The 14547-nt window shown below is 44.5% G+C and overlaps 1 protein-coding gene across 1 annotated transcript in view; it reads left to right on the top strand.

Annotated features, from left to right (window-relative positions):
• FAM135B (family with sequence similarity 135 member B) overlaps nt 1-14547 on the top strand; it is a 310367-nt gene that overhangs the window by 132269 nt on the left and 163551 nt on the right. The gene's annotated exons all lie outside the window — the stretch shown is intronic.

Here is a 14547-nt window from a genome sequence, read left to right as displayed (position 1 = left end):
GTGGCAAGTTACCCAGGGTGGGGTAGGAGAGGCTGAAGCCATCACTGGGCTGGTTCCAGCAACCTTACTTGAAGGCCTGGGGACCTCCTGGGGCTGCTGTTGCATGGAGCCTGTCCAGCAGCCGAGTGCAGGTCCGGACTCAGGCAGCCCACACTGCTGCCACGTGTGCGGCTTTGCTTTTTCTCTCTCCGGGCTTTTTTGGGGTCAAAAAAACAGTCTATGCTGCTCCCTTGCAGTGCAAAGCACAATGGAAAGTGCACTTTGGGGTGCTGCAGACGTGTCCGTGGAGCCATGCGCTGCACAGCTACGCTCGTCTGGATGCAGCCTTAGGTGCTGTGCTCTGGCAGTAGTCTGTTTTGGAGGTGGACGGAGGTTATGCAATCTGAGTAAGGTGCCATACTTCATCGGGGGAGGATGGGGGTGAGAGAGAGAGGTGTGGAGCTATGGATTTGAAGTGGGCCAATTTTTTTTTTGATGAACAAATATGTGAATATAACAACTATCTGGCTGTAAGGCAGGGAAATGCACAAAGGAACAAATTTTGTTATAACTGTTGCCAGGATTGGTTCAGGCATGCCTCTGAGGTACACGGTTAGTTGGGGCTGTTGAACCTCAGGATTCTGCACTGCTGCACTGAGAATGACTGACGAGCAGTGAAATAACCTCGTTAAGGTATAGTCTTTCCCCTAATATTTTATTTTGTGGATAAAATAATGCTTTGTTTCCTGCCCTAAACCTCTGGATAATATTTAACAGCACCTTGTCACACTCACTGCGCTATAGAAGGGGCAGCATCCAAGCAGCTCTTAATGCAACTCCTATTTTTCTCTGTAAAGCAGGATTAGTTCTGCTCCAGTGTATCAGCTGAAGGAAGCTGATATGGCTTTCACTCCATGTCCGCAAAGTAGAGCATTTGCTCAGGGAGGACTAGGGTAACGTAAGGAAGCTAGTGCCAGGCAATCTTGTAATTATTCGGCAAAGTGTCCAAAATGGATTAAATTGGTTGATGAGAGAACATGGTCTGGGGCACAAAAGAGATTTTTCTAGGACAGCCCCCACTGCAACTTTGACCAAGACTCTGTATGGAAAGCTTGAGGGTAGTAGAGCTTCTGTGGAGTAATATCATTGGGAGCAATGGGAATGCTCCCATTTTTGCTGGGGGGCGTTGATCCCTATGGGATGCAACAACATCGCCAATGTGGTGAAGTAATAAGTAAAGCTAACCACACTTCTTGCATAAGTAGGTGCATCACAAACAAGTCTAGAGAGGTGATACTTCCCTCTATGTGGCATTGGTAAGGCTGCAGCTGGAGTACTGTATCCAGTTTTGGGTGTTGCATTTCAAGAGGGTTGTAGATAACCTGGAAAGGTTTCAGAGGAGGGCCATGCGTCTGGTTAAAGACCTACAGAAAAACCCTACAAGAACCAATTGAAGGACTTGAATCATTTCAGCCTCCACAAAAGAAACTTGTGGCCATCTACAAACTCATCAGGTGGGGACAGCTGGAAATAGGGGATACAATGTTTCCCAGGGTGTCCCTTGGGGTAACTAGAAACAATGGCCACAAACTGAAGGAGAGCAAATTTAGATGGGACATCAGGAAAACATTCTCTACAGTGGGGGTTGCCAAAAATATGGACTATGCTTCCAAGGGAGGTGGTGCTATCCCCTTTCTTGGAGGTATTGAAGAGGAGATTGGACAAACACCTGGCTCTTTCCTGCCCAGGGCAGGGAATCAGACTCGATAATCTGATGGGTCCTATTCCGACCCTAAAATCTATGAAATGTCCATGCTGACACAGGAAGGAAAAATATGCAGTTTGTCCCAGCACCAGTATCATACTGTGGGCTTCTTCCAGGTAGCAGCATGAATTATTCAGTTGACGGGGAACTTTTTTTGGAGGAAAACTTTCTTTCTATAATGAAGCAAATGTGCCACCTTGTCAAAACTGAACCTCTTCTTGAAACAGCTTACTGAATCTGCCCAGTCAGATCATTCTTCAGAAAAAAAAATAAGGCTGAACTTGTTATAATATTGCTAGAAAATGTAGATTAAAATGGTTTTAAAATATAACTGATGTGAATTAAAGAGTTATTTGAACCAAAAAAACCCTGAAATATTTCAATTTTCTATTTTTTCTGATATGCTGGGGGAGGCGAGGGTTGTGTTCCACCTTGGACTGGGAAAGTCTTTGATGTCTTCAACATTTTCATAGGATGGGAAAACTCTTTCCACTCAGCTCTAGCATACAACACAATGGGCCTCATCCAGAATTTCCTGAGTTTATTTGGAGTTCTTCTAATTACATGAAGAGCCTCTGGTTTAACCAAAGTGTTCTGCATAGGCAGTCTGGGAAGCATAGACACATTTTAATCCTTAACTTCCTTTAATAATAATAATAATAATAATTTAATGCTGTTCTGCACTTAAGCCAAAAGAATGATCATATTAGCCAGGAAGCGGATAAAACTACTGCCTTCATCTCCTTTGTCTTCATTTCATTGAAGGTGCTCTTACCATTTCCTTCCTCCTAACATTTATATATGCCTGTCATAAGTGGGATGTAGGCAAAACATGCTGTGTGGTTATAGCATTAACAACCAACTTGCATGGGGCTAATGCAATCCAGACTGGAGTCTGATAGCTTTCCAGGGCTAACATCAAAGCAGGGGGTGTTTAAGCTGCTAAGACTTCTTTAAAAGATTCCTCCTCAGATTTCCTTGGAAGTGTTTCATCATTAATTCCTACAGCCTATGAGGGAGCACCATGTAATGAGGGAAAAGTTTAAGCTTAAACAATATGTGACATTGCTTTTATTCTGTTATCGGTGATCTGTCTGAGCAAATATATTGATGGGGGAAGTGGAAACATTGCATGTTTTAATTGTAAAGCATTTTTTAAGACAGGGCATTACCAACCTAAAGGCTAAGTACAGAAGTCAAAAACCCAAGGCTGAACCAATTCAAGCTTTGTAGGTTAGTTTAAGTTGCATAGACTGAACCAATAAGCAAGTGAACAGACATTCACTTTTTGATTCTGGAAATGCAGCCACGTGCCTGCAGCGGCCCAAGCAAGTTGCTGGGCAGCACTAGAGCACATCTCCCTGCTCTGCTGGAGCAGACACCTTGGGAGGGGTTGTAGGGGAGGTCCAAAGCATCCTGGGATGCTGGGGCCTGTGAGTTGATGTGAATCTGGAGGGGATCTGGGACAGAAGTTCAATAAACCGATGTAACCTAAATCAGTGAAGGCTAATACTACATCCACCCAGTTTTATCTTAAACTAGTTTTGGCCATTTTAAAAGCAGTTTAGTTGCACTGAACTTGTGCTGTATTACAGATTTGAATGCGTTTCCAATCACTTATACCAGTTTGTGTAATCTCTGTCTCTAGCCAAAAAGCCATAACATTGTAAGTTGAAATTCCCTTCTCCCTCTCGCACACTTTATAGTATTTCCTTGAAACCTTTGGGTTTCCTTTTCTTTTCCTAATGGCTTTGAGACCTCCAGGATTCATGGATTTGTTTCAAGTTTTCTCCACAACCTTAAGGACTAAGGACTTGCATTTAAAAAACAAAACATGAATCTATTACAAGCAAAGTTTTTCACTCTAGTGGTGGGGACTTTGAGGGGAAAAAAATCAGGCTTGTAATAAAACCATGTTAAGTGATAACTCTAAAAATGCTTAGTTTACTCCTAGCTGAGTATTTTTCACTATAGAAATAGAGTGTCTTTTAGAACTCAGAAATTCTTCAAACCCCCCCCAGAGCCCAGCATAGGCAGCACATAGGGGACACAGGGGTGCACGTGCACCCTCTGCAAGTGCTGGTGCCCCTCCTGAGAGTGAGCACTGTTGGCTTATGTGACGGGCGGGTGGCAGGCAGAGTGGTGGCACCCCTTTTGAGAGGTACCACTGGCACTTCGAGGCTTGGCATCCGGCCGTGGGGGGACTCCCCCACTCTGCCACCAGCACCTCCACAGCCACCTGCCGATGGTCCCTGCTCGGCCCAACCCTTGCCACCGACACCCATGTCACCACTTTCAGGCAGTCGCTGTGCCCCCGCCCTCCCCCCCCAGCCTCAGGAGGCATGCGTTGCCTATGGAGCCCAGTGAAAACTTGGGACTTTGAGACCCATCCTAGAGGCTTTCAGGAAGTTTGCCAGATGCACCAAAATGTTAATAAGATGCATATGCATCATGCAGTACAATACAGATGCCACTGAAACACACTTACAAGAGGAATATTTATTTAGGATGGGGGTTTTTTCAAGAGGAACTCACTGCATTGACCAGCACTGAATAGGAAACCAGAGTGTAACATATCTGTGAAAGATGAGTGAGTGTCTCGAATCATTTTAGGATGGAAGCAGACTTTGCCTTTTGTACCCTTTGTATTGCCTTTTTTTATGGTGGCCCAAAGGCTAAGCAAACGAGCATCCATGCCCATTGTGCCACAAATTCCTAATGTTTGGGGCCAAGAGAAAGGTGGTCCTGATTTGTGCTCCTGTTTATCAGCAGCCATCTGTGTGTTTTATGGCGTGAGGCTGTGGGCAGCCCAGAGATGTCCGTGCTCTCCACCCAACCTAGGCAAGTGCTGCAGGGGCTTGAGGGGCCCGGTCCTTCATGTTCCAGGAATCCCAGTGCAGGATCAGGCCTCTAGACCTCCAGGAGTGCCTGCCTGGCTTCCCCCCTTCACCAGAGACATGTCACCAGGAATCTCTGCCATGTGTCTTTGCAAATAGGAAAACCCCGACTTTTCTAGTTACGCAGACATGCCCCAGTGAGTGCCTGGGGTGTGCCTCTGTAAGAAGCAGCCAGGCCCATGGCTCCAGGGAGTGAGTAGCTTTAACATGCATGGGTATTCCCATGGCATGTAGGATCGGGCTCCGTAAGACGTGGGGTCACATCGCCTGTTAGCCCACAGCATCAATGGGCAGGACAATAGCAACATGCATTTTGTCCAGCTGTGCTGGATATGTCCCAGGGCAGCTGACCCATTAAATTTGACAGTGTCTATTTCTAGCCTTAATCACTGAGGGCTTTCCCTTCATATCTGCATAAGAGTGCTCTTTTTGATGGCAGCAGCAGAGCTTCTAACCCAAGGGGCAAACCGAAATCTTAGTTGCATCTGTGTAGCTGATAATGTGCGCCTCCCGTGGTACTACTGCTCTGGACTGAGTTAACTGTATCAATTTAAAAAACGCTTTTGGGCTGGGTTCTTGAAATGTAGGTTCCTATATTCATTCAAGACAATGGTGTATTAGTATACATCTAAACCAGAGACTGTAAATAGTAGAGGGTCCTCAAGGGTTTTATGTGCCATCTTCGAAAATGGCTCCTGTTCACATAAAAAAGGCTCCTGGGTGGTAGTGGGTGTCAAGCTATTGCCTGGCTTCTGGCACATTTTCAATAGGTTTAGTCCATTTAGCTGTTCATGCAGGAGCTTGACACCCACTGTCACCTATAAATGCACTATAGATGTGCATTTTGGTGCTCTCATGCATATTTTGGGGTACTGATTGTATGGAGTTAAGATCATCATGAACTAGAACTCCCCACTTCCTTTCGATAAGCTGTTCAAACGTTTTGTTTTTGTTCTTACTTTTATTGAAAACTCTAGGGCTGGATTCTCGCATAAAGATGCAGAGCAATTACTGATGACTCATGCAAGCTGGAGGATCTTGTTAGTCCTGATCAGGAAATGAGAAGGATTGAATTTGCCTCTGGGAAGGGGGATTTGCAGGAAAAGCCTGAGGAGACCCCTCACCCCAGGAGATAATTTAGACTGAAGCTTACATGGTTGCTTACATTACCACTTACACCCCCACAAGGGGCTAACTTGCAACCTTACTTGGGGTACAGGGTGGAAGTATCACCTGCTTGCATTGTGTTAAGGAGGGAGCGTAATCTCTCTGTAGCTAAAGTGCCAGTCGGATGCTGTAAAACAACCGTGCCCACTCCCATGCACTATAACTTTGGATAATGACTTGTCAGGTTTACTCTGACACTAAGGGAAATTTGTCTGCAGTCTGGGAAGAAAAAAATGTTCCAACTGCCTTGGATACAGTTAAAGAAATTACTTTCAATTTTTTATATGTGCCTAATGTTTCTTTTTCTTTCCTGTTTATTAATAAAAAAAAAGGCATTTTACCAGCTCTTGAAAACTTTTTACGTAGCTAAGCCCCCTTGAATGCTTGGGGCCTAGGCTGTAATTGCAGAAAATTGGCTGCAATTAAGCAAAGTTAATCGCCAGATATATTGTGTATCAAATCATACGAGGGGTTGCACCTGCTTACTCCATTAAATGGTGTTAGGGCATTTATGAACATGCTCCATAGCCTATTATTAGCCCGTAGCCCATCTTCCTATTAATAAATGAGCTTTGGATCAAAACCTTGGTAGACAATTACCAGGTATGTGTCAGGGAGATTTTGACATGATATCTGTATAAACTAGCTGTCTTTGGCCTGCAGAAGAAATGGCAATTGTACATTGGCCAAATTAAATTATGACATATGTTACTGTCATGTTTATACACTTTTTGTTATAGTTTTAAAAAACAGGTGTTGCTGGACTTGATTGAGGTGAAGTACCAGTCATGTCGGGCCCCATCAGTTTGGATTGCCAGGGAGAACTTTGTCAGGATACCATCACTAGTGATACTATATGACCACTCCTAATGATCTTATGTAATTATAATAGAAGGACCCCAGGCTTTTATTCTTAGTAACGACCTTCTGAATTTTTTGTTCAGAAATGAGCCTAAGGATTAACGTCATGCCTAATTCAAGCTTAGTGCTAGTCACGGTTATCTACCAGCATGCTATCAGTGTAAACCACTGCCTCTAGCTCATTGCAAAGTATTTTGGTTTCTCAGGCCTTTTTATATGTTGCTCCAAACAACTGCATGGCTTAATGCTTAAAGTTTCCAGCATATGCATCTTCGTTCTCAGCAAACACTAAAACAACTTTAAGTGACATCATTTGCATCTGGTTCTCATCAGACATTGCAGCTTTCCTACCAGATAAAGGGACCTATTTGGATGAGTGGATCTAGGATTTGGAAGGGCAAGTGCAGTTGGCGTGGTGCATCAATGCATATAACATAACACACGTTTTTCCTCCAAGTAAAAGAAACTAGAAGCTTTACTAATATGCTAAGAGCCTAGGGCTGCATTATTCAATTTAAGATCGACGCAAAAAAAAAAAAAAACTTTATTGGGATGTGCGTTAGTTTATTATATCATACATTATGTATTTAAAAATCACAACAACCCAGGCAAAATAATTGAAAAAATGTTGTTTCTTGTAGTCCCATAGTCATTAGAATTAAGGATACATCTCTTTTGAATTCATAAAATGAAATCTAATATTCTTGAGCATCTTGCCAGTGCATCTATTGCTTCACTCAAAGTTATTTCCGTACCTGAGCTGATGTTCACCTGAGTTAATGTTTTTAGGTGTACTTACAAACAATCTGCAGGGCTGTGAAACAGGAGCTAGTTTACCAGGAGCAGCTAGCAGAATTGCAAAAGAAAAAATAGCTGGATTAGTGGACCATTAAGAACATTAAAAAAGAGAGAGGGTTGTTAACACCTGTGGCACGAAGAGTTTAGAAGGCATCAGGCAAATGAAGTCAAGTGACTCCCTCCCTGCTGCCTGAATAGAAGTGTGGCTGCCACTACCAGGCAGTTTGTCGTAAGTGTTGGGTGGACCTGGAGCTAAAGGCAATATAACTGCACTATTACACCCACCTTACATCCAGTCCTACCTGTTCACCAGGACACTCTCATCTTTGGTGTATTGTACTCATCTCATGCATTATTTTCCATCTGTTCAGCTTCTAATGTGCCCCAAAGCTCCTAATTTTCCCCACACTTCCATTTCGACCATGTATGGTCTGCTGCTTTCTGGTCACCGAGATCATTGTTCGTGTTATTACTGAGGCCTACTTTGGCTCAGGATGTTGGCACGCCTCTGAATGATTTCTATATGTGCTGAGCAACAGTTGTATTAAACAGATTCAGCCTAGCCAGGTGAAACTAATCTACAAAGATTAAATCAATTCACACTCAGACTTTTTGAACATCTGTCCTTAGCCCTCATGGACAGTCCTCTACACTTACACTCTGACAATCAATTTGAATTTGTTTTTCAAAAATGTTTATAAAAGTGCAAAGCAAATCTACGAATAGAAGATGGCACAGACATTGATGCAGTGCATAGATGTTAGCGATAGAAAATCCAGCAGTCACAATTTCCCCTTCTTTCAAGGAGCCTTACTCATGAGTGGTGTGGTAGTGCTGGGAACTGTCAGACCATAGCAACACCCCTGTCAATAAGGTTCCTGAAAAGATGAATGGATTATAAATTCTACTTGTAATGATTGCCACGATCAGAAATTGCCTTGGGATGAAAAAGGAAAGGGCCACATTGTGGTGGCCGTGTACAAGCACACAACAGTAGACAGTTTCCAGCTATGAAGAATTTATCTAAGGAGACGATCCTCCAAGCCCAAAGGAAGGTAATCCCAACGAGGATCAAAGGGAGCAGGAGAGCACACAAGGCATTTCAGAATAGGATGGGTTTCAACACAGACAAGTGGGGTCCCTCAAGGCTCTGTCCTGGGACCCATACTGTTCAACATCTTCATTAACGATATGGACATTGGAGTCAGGAGTGGACTGGCCAAGTTCGCCGATGACACCAAACTTTGGGGCAAAGCATCCACGCCAGAAGATAGGCGGGTGATCCAGGCTGACCTGGACAGGCTTAGCAAATGGGCAGACGAGAACCTCCTGGTGTTTAACACCGAAAAATGCAAGGTTCTCCACCTTGGGAGGAAAAACCTGCAGCACCCTTATAGGCTCGGCCGTGCTACGTTGGTTAGCACTACAGAAGAAAGAGACTTGGGGGTCATCATTGACCACAAGATGAACATGAGCCTGCAATGCGATGCTGCGGCTAGTAAAGCGACCAGAACGCTGGCTTGCATCCATAGATGCTTCTCGAGCAAATCCCGGGATGTCATTCTCCCCTTGTACTCGGCCTTGGTGAGGCCGCAGCTGGAGTACTGCGTCCAGTTTTGGGCTCCACAATTCAAAAAGGATGTGGAGAAGCTTGAGAGAGTCCAGAGGAGAGCCACGCGCATGATCAGAGGTCAGGAAAACAGATCTTACGATGACAGGCTGAGAGCCAGGGGACTCTTTAGCCTGGAAAAGCGCAGGCTCAGGGGTGATCTGATGGCCACCTATAAGTTTATCAGGGTGACCACCAGGATCTGTGGGAACGTCTGTTCACCAGAGCGCCCCAAGGGATGACGAGGTCGAACGCTCACAAACTCCTGCAAGACTGTTTCAGGCTGGACATAAGGAAGAATTTCTTTACTGTCCAAGCCCCCAAGGTCTGGAACAGTCTGCCAGCGGAGGTGGTTCAAGCACCTACACTGAACACCTTCAAGAGTAAATTGAATGCTTATCTTGCTGGGATCCTATGACCCCAGCTGACTTCCTGCCCTTTGGGCAGGGGGCTGGACTCGATCTCCCGAGGTCCCTTCCAGCCCTAATGTCTATGAAATCTATAAGTGCAAGGTGATGCACCTGGGGAGGAACAACCGGCACCATACCTACAGGTTAGGGAACTCCCCTCTTGTCAGCATGGAGGCGGAAAACGATCTTGGGGTCATCATTGACTCCAAGATGAACATGGGCCGGCAGTGTGGGGATGCAGTCAGGAAGGCCAACCGCACCTTGGCATGCATCCACAGATGCATCTCGAGCAGGTCCAAGGAGGTGATCCTCCCCCTCTATGTGGCACTGGTCAGGCCGCAGCTGGAGTACTGCGTCCAGTTCTGGGCACCGCACTTCAGGAGGGATGTGGACAACGTGGAGAGGGTCCAGAGGAGGCCACTCGCATGATTAGGGGACAGCAGGGGAGGCCCTATGAGGAGAGGCTATGGGACCTGAACCTGTTCAGCCTCCAAAAAGAAGGCTGAGGAGGGATCTTGTGGCCTGTTATAAACTAGTCGGGGGGACCAGCAGGCACTGGGGGAGTTCCTGTTCCCCCGAGCACCGCCAGGAGTGACCAGGAATAACAGTCACAAGCTGGCAGGGGGTAGGTTTAGGTTAGCTATCAGGAGGCGCGACTTCACAGTCAGGGCGGCTAGGGTCTGGAACCAACTTCCAAGAGAAGTGGTGATGGCCCCTACCCTGGGGGTGTTTAAGAGGAGGTTAGATGAACACCTTGCTGGGGTCGTTTGACCCCAGTACTCTTTCCTGCCACGGCAGGGGGTCGGACTAGATGATCTGTTCAGGTCCCTTCTGGCCCTAGAAACTATGAAACCTGTGCTCCAGCAAGAACTATGGTTATATGTGGCTAAGTTGGGACGTAGAATGAGCATTGTTCATGTAGTGGCATTCCCAGGAAAGCAAATGCGAGAGGATAAGAAAAGAAGATTCCTAATACTGAAGCTTCTGGCTGTGATATTCCAAAGGCATCTTCTCCCAGTTATTCCAACGAGGATTATGCCAGTACTGAAGCCAGGCCTGACAGAATGCCATATTAATGTAAATTGACCCTTTTCCATGCTGAGTATCAAATACATGTGTTTCCCTGATTTTTGTGACTGCCTTGCAACTCGCACTGATTCATGAATTTACATGAATTGGGTTTCTGATATGTGTGTTGCATCATGGGTGACTCTTGCTCCTGGGTTTTTAACAGATCATGAGTTAACATGACCAAAATCTCATTATTACCCTTTAAGTATATCAAAGCAATTCTCCGAAAAGGAAGCTCGCTTGCATTTTTCAAGAAAATAGGTTGCCGGTAAGCGCTTCCTAAACAAACCATAGCACCGTCAAAACAAGCAATTGCAGTTCATTGCTCATTAGAGCAAGAAGAAATAACATCACGAATTGTGGAATTGTATAAAATTGCAGTCATTAGTTTCAATAACTTTTTGAAAGGTAATTTCTGCCTCCATTAAGTGGAGATAAACTCAGTGCTCTTGAAGCCTAGGAAGGGTAAAACATTCATTTTTGAATGAATGCATCCTAATTGGTTTGCAGGGCTTATTAAACCCACTTAAAAAATAAATATGCATGTTAACATGCAAGGTAACTATTTCCAGGTAAATATTCATTATACCTACAGGGGCAGATCTATAATATAAATTGCTCTAGGGATGATCTGTACTAAAAATGCTTGCTACTTGTGTTCATGAAATTCTCAGAAAAGCAGAGGTTGCATGTTTAGGATCTGAATAAACATGGCATCTGGTATTTTCTAAAACACAAGGGGGGGGAATGAATGTGAAAATGTGGGACAAAGAAGGGCAAAGGGCTCTTTTAGTGACCCAGCGGTCTGTGGGAGGCACTCTCACCCCCTGATCTGGAGCCTTTATTCTGCATAGAAGGGCAGGCACAGTATAGGAAGTGGATCTGGTTTGGGGAGGATTGGTGCAGGCACCGTGCCCAATAGCCATAAGGCTCTTGTGAAGACTTCTCTTACAGGCCAAGGACAGGGGGGTCATGTTAGGGAGGAGTTGGTCACCAAGCTTGTACTCGCCTACTGCAAGCTATGCAGTTACCCATCTCTCATTCTATTTGCACATCTAAGTTATTAAAGCCCAGAGTATTCTTCAAAGCTGCTTCTCCAGATACTGAAGGACCTCTGGGAACCTAAATTCATAACAGCCTCAGACCTAATAATTACCTTAAAAAGAGGAATGCTGTTTGTTTTACCAAAATGCCAAGAGTTTGAGAAAATACAGAGAACATTTTCAGCAGCTGTTAAGTAGGTCGGCTATCCCGTCACCTTGCATTTCCACGTGCCTGAGAAACAAACTTTGGCTTAGAAAGCATTACTGTGATAAGAGACTGCACCTATATTAGGACCTTTCACAGGCAGAAATTAATAAAGTATCTTGCTTTTTATCGTCACAGAATCTCTGTATGGATAGAGAAGTAGTTTCATATAATCTTTCCACTGGGTTAATTGGAAATGTAAAAAGGCAAAATTAAGATAAAAGATTCACCTTAGAAATGTGTGGCTTTAATTAAAAGTCAGACTTGGGGGAAGACATTTTAGAAATGTTGATCAAGTTATTCAAAAATCCATATCGTCTTTAAATTAGTTGTTCTGAACATCTGTACTGTGCGGTTTGTTAAATAGAGGATTTTGGTCAATGTTCCTTTTACACGTTTCTTCATTTCAGGTATTAAATGTATAGTTTTGCAGCTTCTTTATTAAGAGTGTATGTGTGGGTTAGCGATATTCAGTGGGCAGAACTGGCCATGGACTGAAATATTGAATATTCCTATTAAAGCAGTACTTGGGCCCAGATCCAGGAAGCCAAGGTGCTCAAAATCCAGGAGTTATTTGGGTTGCCTTAGATTTTTGCATTGTCAGATTTAGATGTCTCATTTTCATGAGCCAGAGACCTCCCAAAAGTGGGTCATTTTTAGTCTTTCAGGACAGTTAAAATAAATCATCCCTGGTTTATAATAAATCTTAGTCTGCATTAAGATTTGTGAGTTTTCTATGCTTGTTGAACCTGAGGGTCACAGATCAGTCGGAAGCCGGCAGGTTCTGTGAAATCAGTGCTGCTCAGTCTTTTTGGATTGGACACGTGCCTTTGGGATTGTTAGGAGTTTCTTCCTGTCTTTCTGTTGTAGTTATTATCTTCTGAAGAGCCTTGTGCTTTAAAAAAAAAGATGGGAGAGAAAAATTCAAAAACTAAAAATTGAATTCCAAACTAAAAAAATGGAAATTCAAAAACCAGTGAACACATACTAGTTCTTTTGGGAAATCTCTCGATATAAAGGGCTTAGTCTGTCTGTCTTGTGTGTCTATCTGTCTGTAATGCTTTGGGTCAACTGCACATGCGCCGCTCAGAGGGTGGGCGGTGATTGGCTGCAGGGGTCTGGGCTGCACAACTTTGCGCCACGGCCAGGGAAGTTTGCAGCGGTGGCAAATGTGCCCCAGCCACCCAAGCAGCGGGGTTTTCCCCCATTTCCTTTCTTGAGGGTGAAGGGGGGGGGATCACGGTGGTAGCACGCCGTCCCCACCCCCCTTTTCCGGCCCTGATGCCCCCAGAATAGCTGGCAGCAAGGAGGTGGTGGTGGGCAGGAGGGAGGCAGGCAGAGCGGGCCAGGTGGATGCGGAGCAGGGGTGGGGTAACAGGGTGGTGTGGGGCCGGACATGGAGCAGTAGCAGGGGGATGGAGTGGGGCCTGATGCAGAGCAGTTGTGGGGGGAGTGGGGCTGGACACATGGGGTGGGGGGCTGGATGCTGAGCTCTCCTCCCCCATCATTCTTGACAGGCAATTTGCTAGTAGATAATATATTTCCTCGAAAAAAGTCACCCTTGCCTTCCCCTGCTCACCATTGCCCTTCCAATTCTTGTGTTGAAACAAAACAACTGTGCCTTTCAGTGGGGAAAAAAATAACATCAACTGGTTTTATCACTGTCTTTTTTTCTATGTATAACATTATTTTCATAATTTTGGTGATTTCAGAAAAAATGCAGGCTCCCTAATCAAAAGAATGGATTAGAGGTATCCCTGGTAGTCCGCATAGTTTGCTGAGCTTATTTTGATACAGTCTTTATTCAGACACCCAACCATTTAAAAAATACTGCCAATACTCTAGAGTATACGTCTTATCAAAGAGAGAGGTACAATAAAAGGACAATATTGTGAAATATCACTAAACTTACCCTGATAATATATTTTATAAGAAATTTCTTAACAATATCACTGTTTTAAATGATGCACTGTCCAGATGCTGTGTGTGACGGATTGTATTATAGCTAAGTGATTACTAGGAGCAACTGTGAGTATTAAAGAGCTTGTGCATGAGTTGTCCCTTTTATCCTAATGCCTGGGTATTAGCACACTGCTTTTTAGTTTATTAATGTGTGCTATATCTCTGAGTGGTATAAACTGTTTTCTTGCAATTTGGAAGGGTAAAAGAGATTTGTTGCACAATCAAACACTTTTAATGCATCACAAGTTGCCTCTGCCTTCTGTTGTTGTTGTTGAATAGCTCAGCTTATAGCAATGAGCCAGGGTGTGGGTGATCTGAATCTATTTACCTCCACCTTGTCTTGGACTAGCATCTCCCACCTGTCAGGAGAGCACCCAAACCACCATGCTATGTGCCATCCTGGGGTGGAGTACTTGTAGCCCCTCCTGCTGAAGACATTCCACTTACAAATAAAATAAAATAAAGAAATATTGGGCCAAAGGGAGATACAGACTCTCTCCCAGTAGTTTTGCCTTCACCTGTGTTAGAGGATCCTTGCTCCCTCCCTCTGGCCTAGTGAATATTGAATTGTTTTCTGCAAAGGGCATCAGTGTCAACAGGAGGCACTGAAAGTTAGACCCCCTATCCTGCATGAGCACTCTAACCACAAAGGAATTGGGCAAAGAAGGGGGAACCTACCATGATCACTTGTATTTCTTGTGGAGTCCCATCTGGTTGGTGTGTTGTGCGATTGAGCCTCTTGGATGCAAGAGCAAAGGGATGTCTGGTTTATGCATCCAA

Source organism: Crocodylus siamensis, chromosome 3 (assembly GCF_052110815.1).
Source record: "Crocodylus siamensis isolate JL-2025a chromosome 3, ASM5211081v1, whole genome shotgun sequence".
Lineage (NCBI taxonomy): Eukaryota > Metazoa > Chordata > Crocodylia > Crocodylidae > Crocodylus > Crocodylus siamensis.
Note: the sequence above shows the minus strand (reverse complement) of the source record. Positions and strands in the feature narration are given on the sequence as shown.